Here is an 18690-nt window from a genome sequence, read left to right as displayed (position 1 = left end):
AGCCAACCAGGTGCCCCCATCCTGAAGGCTTTCACAGTGCTTCTCAATCTTGGGTAAAGTAGTGACCTCTTCTAAAGAGAAATGAAAATGCTCCACTGATCCTTACGTTTCCTTTAAATCACCCCTAACGTATTACGTACGTACCGTAATGTAACAAAATAAAACGAGGTGCAAACTCCTAATATTTATAGTTCTTATGAACCAAAGGCTTTTATTTTTCAGGTTAAATGTAAATCACACTGTTAAGCCGATGATATTTAAACTGACAATACTAATTTAATGAGATGGATGATATTATTTTGCTGAAAGTATGTAACCGATTATAAAGTAAACATGTTACTGATTGCCACAGGGTACGTTCTTCTGATTTCAGTGCATTTAAAATGGTAATTTTTCTTTATTTGAACTATTAGATTACCTTCCTTAATATAGTGGTAATGTATCATTCACATGCTAAGGCCAACAACTGTTCTTTTCTCATTTGCCTAGGATAACTGGAGAATGCTACATTGTGTCAATTTGATCACAAACACAAAGCAAGCAGGATTGAAATTGAGGCAGTACTCAGTTATAAAGCGGTCATTTTATTTTTAATGAAACTGTTCTGTCTCTGCATTCTCCAAAGCCACATGTGGCTATTGAGCACTTGAAGTAGACAAGAGTAACCCAGGGACAGGATTTCTAATTAATTTTCATTCAAACAGTCACACGAGGCTAGTGGCTACTGTTGGCCGGTGCAGAATCCTTGTTCATGCATTTACTCGATAGTTTTTTAGGTTATCATTAAAATGAAATCACTAGCTGTGTAAGCAGGGCAATGTATTTAACCTTTCTAAACTCCATTGCCTCATCTATAAATTGGGGATGAGCTATAACGCATTTAATCACTCAGCGAAGTGCTAAGTGAAAAGAAACAACATTTAACCCCTAGGGATGCGAATGGGCGATAGGCTGGGAGGAAGTCTACCCTTGCTCGCAGTCTCCATGGTTGCCCTCTCAAGTCACCCCTGGCTGCACTTCTTTGAAATATACATTAACATTTTCTCCATTTCATGTTAAGTACCAGTGGAGGCAACTTCAGACAACATTGTTATTTTTATTAACCTCTAACAGTCAAACTAAGTAAAAACAGTGTGTTTACCAGGCAAATGTGGCTTTGATTAGTCACCTGCCTTTCACTCGGATTGTCCCCCTAACGCCTGGGTGGCTCACTTGGTTAAGTGTTCAACCGTTGATTTCAGCTCAGGTCCTGATCTCAGGGTTGTGAGATGGAGCCCCCCCATGGGGCTCCCCGCTCAGCAGGGAGTCTGCTTAAGATTCTTTCTCTCCCTCTGCCCCTCCTGCCTCTAAAAAAGTAGATGGTCTCCCTGAACCCCTCCCATATTGAAATTCTGCAGCTGCCGGTGATCTTGAATAACTGTCACAGGTGCATCAAATAGCCAAGGTGTTCAGACCTCATTTTTACTTCTCTGGAAAACAGGAAGCCTAAGCCTCCTTAGGGGTATAGTGGACCGTTATGAAATTGCTTCTGTCACACTACATACAGCCTCTGTTGCTACTCCTGCAGGGGCTATCCTTCCATTCTCCAGGTCCCATATACCCCATTTGGACCTGGCAAACATTTGGCATGATTTTCCAGAATCTTCTCAAGCTTCCCCTCATCTATGGAACCTTTCCCGACCCTTCCAGGCAAAACTTATCTCCCTTATTGCTGCCCTCACCCTGTCCTTTGACAGAGACTGCATCATAGCACCCATAGGCCTCACATTTATTTTACATTTATTCTTAACCTTATGCTATTTTTTAAAAGTTTTATTTATTTATTTGACAGACAGAGATCACAAATAGGCAGAGAGGCAGGTAGAGAGAGAGGGGGAAGCAGGCTCCCTGCTGAGCAGAGAGCCCGATGTGGGGCTCGGTCCCAGGACCCTGAAATCATGACCTGAGCCGTAAGCAGAGGCTTTAACCCACTGAGCCACCCAGGTACCCCTTAACCTTATGTTATTGACTGGACTGTTTCCCCTCCAAAAATAGGTTGAAGTCCTAACTTCCAGTACCTCAGATTATGTCATTATTTTGAAAATAGGGGCATTGCAGGTGGAATCGGTCTGGTGAAGATGAGATCCTCCAGGAGTGGGCGGGCCCTGGATTTATTACGACCGGTATCCCTGTAAGAAGAAGAAAAGAGAGACACACAAGGGGGAGAAGGCAGAAATTTCAGTGTTGCAGCTCTAAGCCAAGGAATGCCACTGAGTGCAAGGAAGGATTCTCCTCTCCAGGCTTCAGAGGGAGTACAGCCCTGCTGAAGACACCTTGCTCTCAGACCTCTAGCTTCCAGAACTGTGAGACAGTAAGTTTGGTTTTGCAAGCCACCCAGTTTGTTTGTTTGTTGTTGTTTGTTACAGCAACCCTAGGAAGCTAACAAGCTAACATAACATCATAAGCTCCTTCAGGGCAGGGACTTTGCTTAATTTATCCCTGTGTCCTTAAAGCTGTCAGTGTTTGAACCAATATGCTGGATGGATAAATTGGAACTGCAGAAAAATCACTTTAAATAAATTCGGTGCTGCTGCCTATGGCCACACAGGCTAGGTGGGCACTGTATGATTCCAGAGTTGTGTGATGTGGTGACCATTGATTATTTATTACTGAATAACTATATCTACATAAGGAAAGTCAGAACAGTGAAGCCCACCCCCTGCCCCATACCATCTTGTTAGAAGAACCGCCGCCGCTATCATAAGGTTCAGCTCTTACTTTGCCCAACAACAGAAAACCATAAGTAATTATCCTCTAGATTGAGGGATTGGTAACCTACAGCCTTGAGCCAAGTCCAGCCTGCTTTTATAAATAAAGTTTTACTGGAACACAGTTACACTCACTGATTGACATATTGTTTATGGCTGCTTAAATCCTATAGTGAGAGTGATGAGTGGCTGTGATGTAGCCCACAGAGCCTAAAACGGTTACTGTCTGGCCCTTTACAGAAAAAAATCTGCAAAGCCCTGCTCTAGATAATATAAATTGGTAGACATTGCCAGAATGTTTTATATTAAGTGGTAAAAATCCCACCTTGAAACTGAAGCAATTCATTTTATCACGGTTTGGAAGATTCTATACAACTACTGTTAACGTCGGCACGCCAGAAAGAAAATTATGTGTAGAAAGTAATTTATTTCTTCCTCGAAATGGGAGCCAAGGATTAAGAAGAAAAGAATGTATGAGCTTAGTTATGTGTGTATGTGAATAGGGGGTGTGGGCAGTATAAGTTCCAAGCAAATATAACATATGTAACTTATACAATTAGGTGCTCTATATAGGGAATTTTTTGAACTGTGTCCAGCTCCCCAACCTGGAGAGGTGAGAAGTGGAGAAATGGATGGAGATCTATTACAAAGTCCAGGAGGAGAAATGCTGCTCCAATGTTTACGAGAACAGTTTTGCCTGCAGTTTTATTCTTTCTGGAAAGTATTGTGGAAAGTCTTAGACCGTTCTGAGAGGCCCCTTATGCATCAAGCCTGCCATGTGACCCCATCACCCTGGCCTCAGATGATTGGACCCATGCTGGATGCCTAATCCAAAGGTCAAAGGCCTAGGCGATGGCCTAGTACAAGGACTCTGCCTAGTAGGGGTGAATACTGGCCACACCAACCACGTGCTCTCTTTGGGGGAGTTTAGAGACTTAATGGAGACAGTGAATCTATTTATCAAGATTAGCAAAGCAGAAACAGAGCATACTTGTTACCACAATGACAGGGCAATTGTTACCTAAAAAGAAAATCTGCTCACAAGTAACACTGCCTCCTGAGGGATGTTGACATTTCCGGAGGCTGACTATGCCATTGGCATGGACCAGCATGCACCATTTTTGTGAGGGGATGGGTTTAGTTCATGGTCAGCTCAGTTTCTTGATCTCCTCACCTCATCCACTCCCTCCCCATCCTCCGCTCCCTTGTCTGATTGCCTTGCAAACTCTGACTCTCCACCAACCCAAACAATTACTTTTCTGTTCTTCCACATGGGCATTTGGGGCTCCCCCAACCCTAAATAGAGTCCCAGCCACTGTGTTGGTGGGGTTACAAATGCGTGGTTTCCAGCCTCAGCTTGACTCTCCGGATGCTCCTTTATGAGTCTGTATTTGACTCCCCCACTGATTCCTCTCAGCTGAGAGCACAAACCTTCAGTTCCCAGGCGTCCATCTCCACCGCTCACCTTGCATCCTACATCGAGAAAACTGAGCTATCTAGCTTCAATTTCCAGACGCTCTCCAACAACTTTATAAACCTGCACCCTTTCTTTCCTGCTTTCCTGTTTCCAAGAGGTGAAACTCTCCTGTTAAAGCTAATCCTTCACGTAGGTTCCAAATCCCCAAATCTTCCATTCTTGATTCCAGCCTTGCTCCCGTAAGATCGACTATTCCCTCTCATTCCCGTATCTTCCATTTCTCCCTTGGTTTTTTCCTCCCTTGCCATTTCTTTATGGTTTCTTTCCTTGAGCACGTGTAAATGCTCATGTATCCTATCTTTAAAGCCCTTTCCTCGGGGCGCCTGGGTGGCTCAGTGGGTTAAGCCACTGCCTTCGGCTCAGGTCATGATCTCAGGGTCCTGGGATCGAGCCCCACATCGGGTTCTCTGCTCAGCAGGGAGCCTGCCTCCCCCTCTCTCTCTGCCTGCCTCTCTGCCTACTTGTGATCTATCGAATAAATAAAATCTTTAAAAAAAAAAAAAAGTCCTTTCCTGACACTTCATAACCTACTAGCTATCATCTTATTGAACTCATTCATTTTAAGGTTATTCACCTTAAAAAGGACAGGCAATGGTGAATATGGAGAATTGGGGTAACTTAAAAGAACCCCATTCCCCGGTCTAAGTACATAGAAATGTTTAAAAGACAATAAGGTATTTGCTTCTCAAACTTTGTTCTGAAGCATCACATAGCCCATCCTGACTGATATCAAGAAAATAGCAAGCAGAGGCAAAAGACACCACTTTAAAGTGTTAATGAATGAGATTTTTCTAGAATTGAAAAAAGATACGAGCGTTCACATTAAGTGAGAATATTGAGTTCTGAGGAGGACAAATAAAAACAAAACCACAATCACACACATAATAATAAAACTGCAGAACATAAAAGCATTCTTCATCTCATTAAATCCTCATAGCAATCCTATTATATAATATCATTATTCCTATTTTATATATGAGGAAGTCAAACCTCAGTAGACCGCTATAAGGTAAGCAAGGTACAGAACCCGAATTCAAACACAAATCCATCTTCCAAAACCCACCCTTTTTCAAACCTCATTTGAAACCTCACTTTGACTTTACAACACTCTTATTTTTCTACTTTGTAGACAAGAAAGCTGAGGCTGACAAATGCTAGATGACTTGGCTGAGAACAGAAAGCTGGTACGTGGCAGGGCTCAGGTTTGAACTCAGGGCTTGTTGGCTTTCAAGCCTAGACAATGTTTCCCATATCATACTGCCTCCCATACTTTCTATGGAATTTGGCTTACATATTGTTATTATTAAACTTTTTTGCATTTACTCTCCAGTCACAGTGGCCTTCCTCCTGCTCCCTGAATACGCAAAGTATGTTGCACCCTTGGGGTCTTCCCATTGAAGGTTCCCTCTGTCTGGAATGCTCTTTCCTTGGGCAGTACGATGACCCTGATTCCAGTTCGAATTTTATAATTAGTGGCTTCCCTTTACCACTCTCATCCTCATGTTCTTTCCCCTTAGTCTGTTTCATTTTCTTCGTAGTGTGTACAGTTTTCCAGCATTAGAAATCAACTTGTTCAGGGGCACCTGGGTGGCTCAGTCATTTAGCACCCGACTATTGATCTCAGCTCAGGTCTTGATCTCTGGGTCATGAGTTCAAACCTTGTATTGGGTTCCGTGCTGGGTGTGGAGCCTACTTAAGAAAAAAAAAAAAAAAGAAAAGAAAAAAAAATCAACTGGCTTATTGTCTTTCTCCCCAATTCTAACAAAAGCTCTGTGAGAGTAGGTTCCTTGTTCTACTTCCTCAGTGTCTAGAACAGTGCCAGGCACATACAAGTTGCTCAGTAAATATTATTGAGTGAACAAATGAACCACAGAGTGTCTACACTTAGCAGCACTGACCCTCATGAGAATAACGTGAAGTGCCGTATTATAGGTCAAAATGTATCCTCCAGAAAAGGTATGTTGAAGGGCTTCGCTCTTTAGTTTTTATAATCCAATATGATGCGTTTCCTTATAAAAACAATGCAATGTGAAGAGACAGAGGGAGAACTCCGTGTGGTCATGCAGGACTGGAATGATGTGTCTACAGGCCATGGAAAACCAAGGGTTGTAGGCGAGGCACCAGAAGCTAGGACCAGGCAAGGAAGGATTCACTGACAGGTTTCAGAGGAAGTGTGGTTTCAGGCTTAGGCCTCCAGAACTGTAAGACAATAACTTTCTCTTGTTCTAAGCCACCCGATTTGTGGTTCTTTGCCACAGCAACTAACTAACGAGGAAACTAACACAGCATCTCCTCTGTGCCATACCATCTTGGATATTTAGGGCAGGGTTGACTTGTGAGGAATGAGCGGAGAAAGAATGCATGCTTAAAGAGTCTAGAGATTTCATTTTGGCTGAGACCCCAAAAATAGAACCAGGAAACACCTAATGATTTATTTATTCACATTATAATTTCTACAAATGTGCAGAAGTGGGTCCTTCAGTTGACCAAGTACAAGGTCGTTCACTAGAAAGAGTACACCAGGAAAAAATGAGATGTTGCCCTGGGCAACCTCCCCCACATGTCTTTGTCATCGCTACTTCCTCACCCCCAAATTCAGAATGATACGTACGGATTTCTCTAATTACATCCAAGATGCTTTCCTCTTCTTTCTTCTTCTCCCGGCTCCCTAACCTCAACAACCACTGTTTTTTTTTTTTTATTCAGCTTACCCTGGTTTTGTTTTAAATCTGGCAGTGACATCGTAAAGCAGTTCTTTAATCCCACTGGAAGGAAACAGAGTACCAAAAGATCCAATCCCAGCTCTACCACTTCAATCCACATATATTCCTTTGAACAATGTGATAACTCTCCCTGGTGCTGCCGTCAAGACACGGAGCTGGGGGCGGGGAAGACAGAGAGAGAGAGAGAGAAAGAGAGAGAGAGGCGTGGACTCTGTGTAGTCCCCAGCGGAACAGAGAGGGTGACAAGGAACATGAAAGTTAGACATGAAGGTGGGTGACTAAGGGTCCCCCACGTTTCCTCCTGGAGTGGATGTTCTGAAGCTTGTTGACCCTTGGGAAATAAACATTTTCCAGTGTTTCCTTGCCTTCTGCTCTGAATTTCTTATTCTGATTTTTAGAAGTGAAAAAAATATTTTGATTTAAGCCATATGGCCTTTTTCTCCTTACGCTGGAGCTGTGGAAAACTCCGAGGGGCAGGTGTGGAAAGCAGTGGCAGCAGGGTGGGTGGGTACATAGGGTCTGTGTGTCTATAGCTTGTGCCATTCTGTAGCTATGGCAACCATGAGCAATGTCACTTGTGTAGCATCATAACATGGCCCTAGAGTTACCCCTGGCTCCTCAACTATTCCTCTTCAATGCACTCTCCATGCTGCTGTTTCCTAGCTACCATAGCTGTTGTATTTTTTTTGAAGTCGTGCTTAAGTATTGTTTCTGTCAGCTGTGCTACTTGTCACCACACTTTAGTTCAGCTGGTAACAAAACCAAAAACCCATTTCTCATGAATACTGTTAATTGTTAAAAAGTGTCAGTACCTAAATACATTGAGTTATAAAGATTCTTGCGCCTGTGCTCTGGACAAGATGATCACTTGAGACTTTTTCTGGTTCTAAAGGCCCATGTTGGATTCTATTAGAGCTCATGATAGCATCAATCAACTGAAAATTATTATTTTTTCTTTCCTTTTTTTTTTTTTTTGCCAGTTGTTGTAATTTCCCAACTATAAAAGTGGTAAAATTAAAATTTACAACAGTATATGCAAATATATCCTATGGAGCTTGTACACAAGAAAATATGTGTATATGTAGCCCATAAATGAAAACTTCCATTGTGTTAATTCTGAGAATATATACATGAATAATTTCTTTTATTTATTGTTAAGAACAATCCCCAAATCCTCAGAAATATTTCTGCTGTAATTAAATTTAAATGCTTTTTAAAAAATTCATGTGAGTTGGTAATTTACTATGTTCGTATTTTAGCTTCCTTATGTTTGGTCATTAATTGTGGTATCATAAACAGTATAAGATTTACAGCCCTTAACCTTCCCAGGCCCAAGCAGAAGCAAGATGTCAACACCCATAAGTTATGAGCAGGCTCCCAAAGGGACTGTAATACAAAATACACTTATAATTGAATTAACTCAGGAGAGGATTCTGGGAAGATGACAGCATCAGTAATATTTCATTCTCTCTGAATCCTTACATAAAGATAGAGAGAAAAACTGGATAGCAAGCCCCCCAAACCTGTGAACAATATTTACAACAGACCTAGGTGACAAGGGACGCCCACAAACTCCAAAATACAAATGGATGGGTACAAACCACCATGAGCCACCAGACCTTCATGGTATCAGTGTCTTTGTGGGAGAAGGGATAAGGAAGATGCATCCGAAGGACCTGAGAACAGGAAGACCCCCAAATAGCCAATGGGCATTGGCTGGGAAAGAGGACAGGCCAATTGGAGAAGAGCAGCTCGAACTGGGAGGGGTTTTGGCCAATATCAATATCAAGTCCATGAGAAAAGGTCTGATGGAGCTCCTATGAATTCTCAAAATCAACCCCTTTGTAGGACAGTGACTCAAAGCAAAGAGAAACTACTTAGGGTGGAACAACAATTTAGCAGGACATGGACAACAGAGATGAGAAAGAAAAGCCCCGACCAAAGTGGTATAATATTATAAAGCAGACTGCCTTATTTAAAAAAATTTTTTTAATTATTTTTATTAACATATAATATATTATTTGCTTCAGGTCTGTGATTCATCAGTCTTACACGATTCATAGCACTCACCATAACACATAACTTTCCCCAGTGTCCATCACCCAGCCACCCTACCCCACCCTCACAACCCCCCAGCAACCCTCAGTTTGTTTCCTGAGATTAAGAGTCTCTTACTTACGGTTTGTCTCTCTCTCTGTTTCATTTTTCCCTCCCTTCCCCTATGATCCTGTGTCTTGTTTCTCAAATTCCTCATATCAGTGAGATCATGTGATAATTGTCTTTTTCTGATTGACTTATTTCACTTAGCATAATACCCTCTAGTTCTATTCACATTGTTGCAAAGCTGCCTTATTTTTTTAAAACTTCCCAAAACCAACAGAGGAAGTTCTGTGAAGTGAGGAACACTTTCGTGAATGCCACCTTCCCAAAAGAGTTCAGGAAAACTGATTTCATATTATAAGGAGCAACAGAAAATATAAAGGTAACATAGTTTATATAAGAAAAAAAAAAAGAGGGGGACAAGAAGCTGAGTAACATCCCTTCAGACAATGAGAGTGTTCTGGAAAGGCATACTCACAAAACAGAGCAAAACTGAAACCTGCTATTGCCAAATGAGCTAAAAGAAACTAAGAAAATAATTTAAGACATGAAATAACAGAAAAATTTTTTTTCTTTTTAATTTCTTCAGAAATGAAGTGATAGGACTCAAAAATAATTAGAAATAAGTAAACAGGGGTGCCTGGCTGGTTCAGTCAGAGGAGTATGTGACTCTTACTGGGGTTGTGAGTTTGGGTCCCATGGTGGGTGTACAGATTACTTAAGAATAAAATCTTAAAAAAAAGAGAGAAATAAAATTTAAGAAATGATGAGTATTTGAGAAAGGAAGTGAGAGAAAATAAATTCAACAGTAGTGCCCAAAGAGAAATCAAAGAAATAAAAGAAAATATTTAATTTTTTTAATGAAGAAAGAGACAAAAACGGATTTGAGAGAAAGTGACAGATATGAAGGAGTGACAACGAGGATCCAAAACACAGATAAAAGAAATTTGTAAAGAAGAAAACAAAAAAAAATATGAGAATAGAACAAATACTAAAACTATGTCCAAGAAAATCTTTCTGGGGAAAAAAAGTGTGAAATGGGTCACTGACAGAGTACACCACCATATTCAGAGTACAGAATAAAATTCTAATAAGATTATTGGATTTTAAAGAAAAAGAAAAGAATATTTTGGGCCCCTAGAAAAGAGGAATGTATGACTTGAAAGGGAAAGGAAATGAGATTATTATCAGACTTACTTTTTAAAATTATTATCAGGAAAAAAGAGTTATATCTTTAAGACAATTAAGAAAAGAATGGTGACTCAAGTAAGAACAAGGTCAGACTGTTAACAACCTCTAAGAACTCAAGGAATATTGTTTCCATGAGCCCTTTCCAAGGAATTTACTAGTAAATGAGCTTCAGACAAACAGCACGACTGGAGAGACAACATATGAAATGGTGGTGAGCATAAGAATTACTGGTATAACTAAGACTAAGTGGGGGCCAAAAGAGATAATTATATAAAAAATGGCTGTATGCTCTGATGGTATAGATGTAGCCCAACTATAAAATGTGAGAGGAGAGCATATGGGAAAAAAATGGTGGTGGTATTAGCATTTTTTTTAAAAATTTTATTTATTTATTTGAGAGAGAAACTGTGAGAGAGAGCATGAGAGAGGGGAAGGTCAGAGGGAGAAGCAGACTCCCTGGGGAGCTGGGAGCCTGATGCGGGACTAGATCCTGGGATTCCAGGATCATGGCTCTCAATTGCTTAATCAACTGAGCCACCCAGTCTCTCCTGGTATTCGTATTATCATCTTAAGACCATCCGGGAGACAAAAGTTGGACTTCAAAGTCTGTATTACTCAGGATACCCCAGAGAATCAGAATCAGTGGGAAATATAGAGAGAGCTATATAAGAGGAGATTTATTATAGGAATTAGCTCAAGCAGTTAGAGAGGCCCAGAAATCCCATGATCTGCCATCTGTAGGCTGGAGAACTGAGAAAGCTCATAGAATAATTTAATTCAAGTCTGAAGGCTGAGAACCAGAAGAACTGATAGTGTAACTCCCAGCCCAAGGACAAAAGTCTGAGAATGGGGGCCTACTTGTGTAAGTATCGGAGTCAAAAGGCCTGAGAACCTCCAGTGCTGATGTCCAAGGATGGGAGAGGATGGACATCCTAGCTCAAGAAGAGAGGGAGAGAGAGAGAGAGAGAGAGAATTCACCCTTCCTCTGCCATTTTGTTCCATTCCAGCCCTCAACAGATTGAATGATGCCTGCCCACACTGGTGAAGGGCACTCTTCCTTATTCAGTCCACTGAGTCAAATGCTAATCTCTTTTGGAAACACTCTCACAAACACTCCCAGAAATAATGATTTACCAGCTATCTGGTCATCCATTAGCCCAGTCAAGTTTGCACATAAAATTAACCATTCCAGGGTCCATCAAGGAGAAGGAATTTTGATAACAAACAAGGATTTTAATGAAGAGTGCTGAAAAGGCTATGCCCTAGAATTAGGGCAACTTAGTCTTACCTGGATCAGGGTGATGTGCCTGAAGTCTGTCTCACAACCAGAAGAAAATGAACTCTTCTGTAGAGAATAATATCATTATTCAGAGCCTTACCATTTTTCATACACAAAGCCTAGCATTCAATTTAAAAAAAAACAGTAATGCTGGGAAGTGGGACTAAATGACTGAAAATCAAGAGACAAAACAGATCATGGAAAAAAACCTCAGGAGACGATCATACTTGTCTTATTTATTTAGTCACAATTAAAAAAAATATGATTAGTATGTTTAAGGAACTAGATGAAAAGATGGAGAAATTCACCAGAGAATTAGTATTAATAAAAACATAAATCATTATAGGGGTGCCTGGGTGGCTCAGTGGGTTAAAGCCTCTGCCTTCGGCTCAGGTCATGATCTCAGGGTCCTGGGATCGAGCCCCACATGGTGCTCTCTGCTCAGCAGGAAGCCTGCTTCCCTTCCTCTCTGCCTGCCTCTCTGCCTGCTTGTGATCTCTCTCTCTCTCTGTCAAATAAATAAATAAAATATTTAAAAAAGCATAAATCATTATAAATCCTAGAAGTGAAAAATGTAATAAATGAAAATCAGAATCCAATAGATGGGTACTTGTGCACTGTTGAGGGGAATGTAAATTGGTGAAACCATTGTGGAAAACAGTATGAAGGTTCCTCAAAAAAAAAAAAAAATAGAAATACTTTGTGGTACAGTAATTCACTACTGGGGATATACCCAAAGAAAATTAAAACACCAATTTGGTAAGATATATGCACACTTATGTTTATTGCAGCATTATTTACAATAACCAAGCTAGAGATGTAAATCAAGTGTCCACTGATAGAAGAATGGATAAAGAAGATGTGGTTCACATGTGTGAACACACACAGACTGGAATATTACTTAGCCATTAAAAGAACAAGATATTGCCAATTGTGACAATATGGATGGACCGAGAGGGTATTACGCTAAGTGAAATAAGACAAAGACAAATACCATATGATTTCACTTAATGCGGAATCTAAACAAACAAAAAGCAGAATCAGATCCATACACATAGAGAACAAACAAATGGTTGTTGGAGGGGAGGAGGGTCAAGGAGATGGGCAAAATGGTTAAATGGGAGTGGGAGATACAGCCGCTAGTTGGAAAAAATAAGTCATGAGGATAAAAGGTACAGCACAGGAAATATAGTCAATGGTATTGTAACAGTGTTGTATGGTGACAGATGGTAGCTACACTTGTAGTGAGCATAGCACAATGTACAGACTTGTCAAATCATTATGTTTTATACCTAAAACTAATGTAACATTGTGTGTCAACTATACTTCAATTAAAAAAAAACCAAAACCCTGCAGAAGAGATTAGTGAACTAGAAGATTGGTTGATAGAAAATACCCAGATTGAAGCATAGAGAAAAAACTAGGGAATATAGAGAAAAGAATATAAGAAACATATGGGACATGATGGGAGATTTTGTTACGATTGTCAAAGGAGTCCCAGAAAGAGGAGAGACAAGAAATGTGTCAGGAGACATATTTGAAGAGACACTAGCCAGGAATTTCCCCTGTCGGAAGACATTAAGTCACAGAATCAAGAAGCTCTATAAATCTGAAGCAAGATAAATACAAGGAAAACTGTACCTAGCCAAGCCACTGAAAACTAAATGCTAATATTAAAATGCTAAAATCAGCTGGCGGGAGGAGGGGGGAAGGCATATTATCTTCAAATGAGCAACAATAAAACTGACAGCTAACTTTTCCAGCAGAAGTGATGGAAACAGGAAGACAATGGAGTGACATCCAGAGAATGGAGTGCCCAGAAGACAATGGAGTGGGGAAAAATTATAGCAAACTTAGAATTCTATAGCTTGCAAAAATATTCTCCAAAAATTAAGGTAAAACAGACATTTTCATAAAAATAAGGACTAGAGAGTCTAATGTCAGCAGATGTGCACTAAGAGAAATAATAAAAAGAATTTTTCAGTAGAAGTCAAAAGAATCAGCAAGGAGCCCAGAAATTCAAGAAAGGAAAAACAGCTCCAGGTAGAGGACATCTAAATTTGTATTGATAGTTTAAAACAACAATAACAATGTCTTGTGGTATTTAAAAACTTTTCTGGTAACTTTCATACCGATGGATGGAACACCGTTGTCATTCAAACCCAGCATGTATATTCTTGCCTTTGTGCCTCTGGTCTCTCCCTTGTCCATTCTTCAAGGCCAGATGTACATCATCTCATCTTTAGGAAGAAATCACTGGCCACTCCTTCATTTATGTCTTCTCCTCAACCTTCTAACTCAGTAGAGTTAGAGTTGTGTGTGGTTGTGTGGTTGTGTGTGGGTCCCTTATTCAACCTAAAATGGAGACAAACTTTGGCTTTTTCTTTTTGGTTTTTATTTCATTTTGTTTCTTGGTTACTCAAATAGAATGTAAATTTAATGTCCTTTCAAAGTGTCCACTCTACATTATCTATACAGTATGTGTTGAACAGGTGTTTGCTGAATAATGAAATCTGTTGAAGAATAAATTGGTAGTAAGTGGACTGACCTTGCTGTTTTCTAGGATAGAATTTTCCATCCATTACTTAGTTATTTTTCTAGAATTTGGTAAGGCACCTGCTGTAAACATATTCAAAAAAAGTTTTAGTAACTTCTTAGATGATGGATCCATGAAGAATAGATTGGATATTCACACTATGTACATAATTTTTTGAAACTGATTTTATGCCTGTTTTTTCTTTTTGCCCCCTTCCCTCCAATTTCATACCTGTTTAATATAATCTTTCTTGGTATTATTGTCCAATGTATAAGGCTAGTTGCAGTATGTCACAGGTATGGCATTTATTTATTTTAAAATTTTATTTATTTTGGAGAGAGAGCACATGTGCATGGCTGGGGGTGGATGGGTAGAGGGAGAGGGAGAATCTAAAGCAGACCATTCACTGAGCATGGAGCCCAATGTGGGGCTCGATCCCACAATGTCAAGATCATGACCTGAGCTGAAATCAAGAGTTGGAGGCTTAATTGACTAAGCCACCCAGGCACCCCTTAATGTGAGTCATTCATACCATTCCTGGATGCTAAAGAAATGTAAGTCACAACTCTTGAGTTCCCCAGACTATGTAAAATCTATTTGGAGGCTAAAACATATATATATATACAAAACAAGTTGAGATGAAATCTAAAGAAATATTTCAGTAACTGCAAGAAAATAAGGTATCATGTAGACCAAAGCTACAAGAGATAAGAAAGCTAAAAATAGTAAGTGATCACACTCAAGATGTGTGATTACTAGGGAAGGCATGTGGAAAGAGGTATGTTCTGGTTTTGAGGGTTAGATGGAAATATATAGAAGAGAAGAGGCATAGATTTTTTTTTTTTTTTCCTAAGCAGGGAGAAGAACTTGCAAAGCACGGAGGCAAAATAGTAAGCCATGTTCTGGCAACTGGATTACAGACGAGCTTGAGGAATGGAGGGGACAGCGCAGCTATAGAGAGGCAGAGGGGCGGTTGACAGAAGACATCAAAAATGTTTATTTTTTGAAATAGTGTGGAATTTTAGTTCTCTTTTCAGTAGAAATAACCTTTATGTCAACAGCCCATTCAGAGCCCTTAGCTGATATAATGACGATCCCAGCCTTCTAGGCTAATATTTGCAATAATCTTAGCCATATGAGTGTAATGGGAAAAACATACCGCAAATGAATTATTTTTGAAATGTATTGCATGTTGACATTTGGGAAATTAGATCCTGAACGAAATGCCTCCTGATTATTTGAGGTGCCTTCCCATCATGAAAAGATAAATTCAGTCCAACAATTAACAAAAGAAAATCTGCATGTTAGATTAATTTAAAGTTCTGTTCTTGGGCAGGGTTCTTCTTTGAACTTTTGGTTACCATTCAGATGAATAACCGTGGGTAGAGATTATTCCTTGCCTAAACAATCTGGTCTGAGGAGTCCAGATGCCCTCATTCAAACATATTTTAGACCAGCCCCTGGCAGTCACTGCCAGCCTAGCCCCTTCTTGTGAAGAATTCTGTTGTGCCCATCCTCTATGTACCCCAAAGTGTCAGTGCTAGAGATGACCTTGCTCAGCTGGTTTCCTTTTCATTTTCTGGAAAAAGCACAGCCCTACTCTCTTATGAAAAACAAATGAGTCTTCACTTCTCCATTCCCACTCAGCAAATTCCTCTGGCACCACTGGCCCATCTCATCATGAATATACATTTGCTTTAGCCCTTCCTCCTCCTCCAGTAAGTTTTTGTGTTGATGGGCTTCTGGGATCAGCCACAGTCAGTTCGGCAGCCCTAAATCCAGAAGCACAGACAAGGAATGAATTTGACAAAGAGCCTTCTGAGAGATACCATAAATGCTACTTCAAGGGGAAAGCCTTCCTTGTTTACTGAATGCATCCAGTTGTGTGCTGAATAGAGCAATGTGATGAGAGCATGGGAAGATGGACAGGGAGAAAATGGGACCTCACATGAAGAGTAGAGCATGAATCTGGAAATTAACGGGGAATGCTAAAGAGGAACAAGGATATAAATGGAATAGGGAAGGGTCGATAGTTTCTACATTCTTCGGTCATTGAACTAAGCATGCTTATAACCATGGCTTTCCATATAAAATAATAGCTCTTGGCCATGAACCTGTCCTTTGGAGTCAGAGAGACCTGGGTTTGTATCCTGGCTTACTGCACATCAGATTAATGACTTTGATTCTATTCCTTAACCTTTCTAAGTCCTTGTTTCTTTATTTATAAAACGTGAATGCTAATGGTATCTCCCTCAATGGGATTATTGTGCGGATAAAAAAGACAGTACTGGCAAAAGCTTAGCACTTTGCCTAACATGCAGTAAGCACAAAATAAATGTTAATTTTTTTTTTTTTTGGTAATTTTTATTAGTCTAGTTTCTCTAAGGCAAACTGGTTTATACTCATGAGGAAGAATGCATAATGAAAAGAATCTTCTGCTGAGTCTTTGGGGGCAGCAAATCATTACCTTCTGACTGACCATTTTTGGTGCAGCTGTATTTTCATTGAGTTGGCTTAAATCAAGTTGCACCTGTGAATATAAGTACGCCTATGTTGTCACTGAGCAAGTTTTCTTGTCGAAAGCTAAGCATATGTTTAATAAATAGTGAACAGAATTTGTAATTTCCACAAAGCAGATTTGGTGACTACCTCTAACACTCAAATTCTGTTGTGAATATATATATATATATATATATATATATATATATATATATATATATACATGTAAATTATAAATATAAAATATATAATAAATATTAAATATTTATGAGTTATTATAATAAATATGTATAAAATACATATACTTTATAGATCAGGAAACTGCATCAGAAAGAGATTAAAGTCACAGTGCTTGCTGGATACATCTGCTTGATCATTTTCCAGGTGTCTTATACTTAAATATTGTCCAAAACTGAACTCATTATTTCGGCCCACAAACTTCCTCTTCTTGTATTCCTTTTCTCAGTTAATGGTACTACCATCTACCCAGCGACCCAAGCCAGAAATCTGTGAATCCTCTCAACATCTCCCTCTCCCTCACTTAGCAACACCAGATTCCATAAAGTTTAACTATTTAGTATTTTTTGAGTTTGACCTCCTCTTCTCCATTCTTACCACCACTGTTTTTATTCTAGCCTCCACCATTTCTTACTCAAACTACGGCAGTTGCCTCCAAACTGGCCTGATAGTAGCCATGCTGCTTTCATATCAGTCTCCTATACAATGGCCAAGATGTTAGGTCTAAACACACTAATCATGTCAACCCCCATCTTAAAAACTCAATGGTTCCCTTCTTCCTCTAAATGAAGCCCAGGTTTCTTATGGCCTTCATAATCCCAAAGCACACCTCTTGGTCCCAACCAAGGTAATTTAAAATGTAATGTGTATGTGATTGTCTCCCTTTTTCGACTCTGGGCTCTTTAAAGGTAGAGGCAAAGTCTTTTCAGTCTTTGTATCTCGGCATCTGGGTGTGTCAGTAAAAAATTGTTAAATTCAAACAAAATGGTTGACAATCAGGTTTGAAGTCAGGGGGTTCAGATAACACTTTTTAACATGGTCATTATTCTTTAAAAAAACTGAGATTAAATCCACCATTTTAGGATATTCAGTGGTTTTTGGCATATTCACAGTTGTGCAAACATCACCACTATCTAATTCCAGAATATTTCTGTCACCTATAAAAGTGCTTACATGGGGTACCAGGGTGGCTCAGTTGGTTAAGCATCTGCCTTCAGCTCAGGTCATGATCACAGGGTCCTGGGATCGAGACCCAAGTTGGGCCCCCTGCTTGGTGGGGAGCCTGCTTCTCCCTTTCCCTCTCCCTCTGCCTGCCAATCCCCTTGCTTGTAATCTCTCTCAAATAAATGAATAAAATCTTAAAAAAAAAAAAAAAAGAAACTGCTTACCCATTAACAGTCATTCTCTATTATTCCCTCTTCCTCTTCACCATCAAGAAAGTGAAAAGGTAGTTCACAGAACAGGAGGCAATATCTGCAAATCATATATCTGATATGGGACTAGTATCCAGAATATATAAAGACCTCTTGAAACTCAGCAATAAAAAGACAGCCCAATTAAAGAATGGGCAAAGGATTTTAATAGTTAATTCTCCAAAAGAAGCATGCAAATGGCCAATAAGCCAATGAAAATATGTTCGTCATTTGTCATTAGGGAAATGCAAATCAAAACCACGATGAAATACCACTTTACACCCAATAGGATAGGTATAGTGAAAAGGACATAACAACATGAAGAGTTGGCAAGGATGTGGAGAAATGTAACATGGTACAGCTGCTCTGGAAAATAATTTGGCAGTTTCTCAAAAAGTTAAATGTAGAGTTACCATATGACCCAGTAATTCTACACTTAGTATATATCCAAGAAAACTGAAAACGTATATGCACACAAAAATATGTACATGAATGTTCATAGTGGCACTATTCATAATAATGCTGAAGAGGAGTACAACTCAAACACCCATAAACTGATGAATGGATAAATAGAGTGTGATAAAAGCCAAACAATGGAATATTACTGAGCTTTAAAAAAGAGTAGCAGCAGCATGTCTGAACTTCAGAAACATTACGCTAAGTGAAAGGAACCACACGCAGAAGACCACACGCTGAATAATTTCACTT

At 39.7% G+C, this 18690-nt stretch overlaps 1 long non-coding RNA gene across 2 annotated transcripts in view; it reads right to left on the bottom strand.

The window, feature by feature from the left end:
* Positions 1–18690, bottom strand: part of LOC131815537 (uncharacterized) — an 82894-nt gene that overhangs the window by 52793 nt on the left and 11411 nt on the right. For both annotated transcript variants that reach the window (XR_009347785.1, XR_009347786.1), the window contains exon 2: positions 11527–11583. This is a non-coding gene — a long non-coding RNA (uncharacterized LOC131815537). The remainder of the gene's footprint in view (positions 1–11526; positions 11584–18690) is intronic.

Source organism: Mustela lutreola, chromosome 15, assembly GCF_030435805.1.
Source record: "Mustela lutreola isolate mMusLut2 chromosome 15, mMusLut2.pri, whole genome shotgun sequence".
NCBI lineage: Eukaryota > Metazoa > Chordata > Mammalia > Carnivora > Mustelidae > Mustela > Mustela lutreola.
The sequence above is the reverse complement of the archived record's forward strand: the minus strand, read 5'-3'. Positions and strand labels throughout refer to the sequence as shown.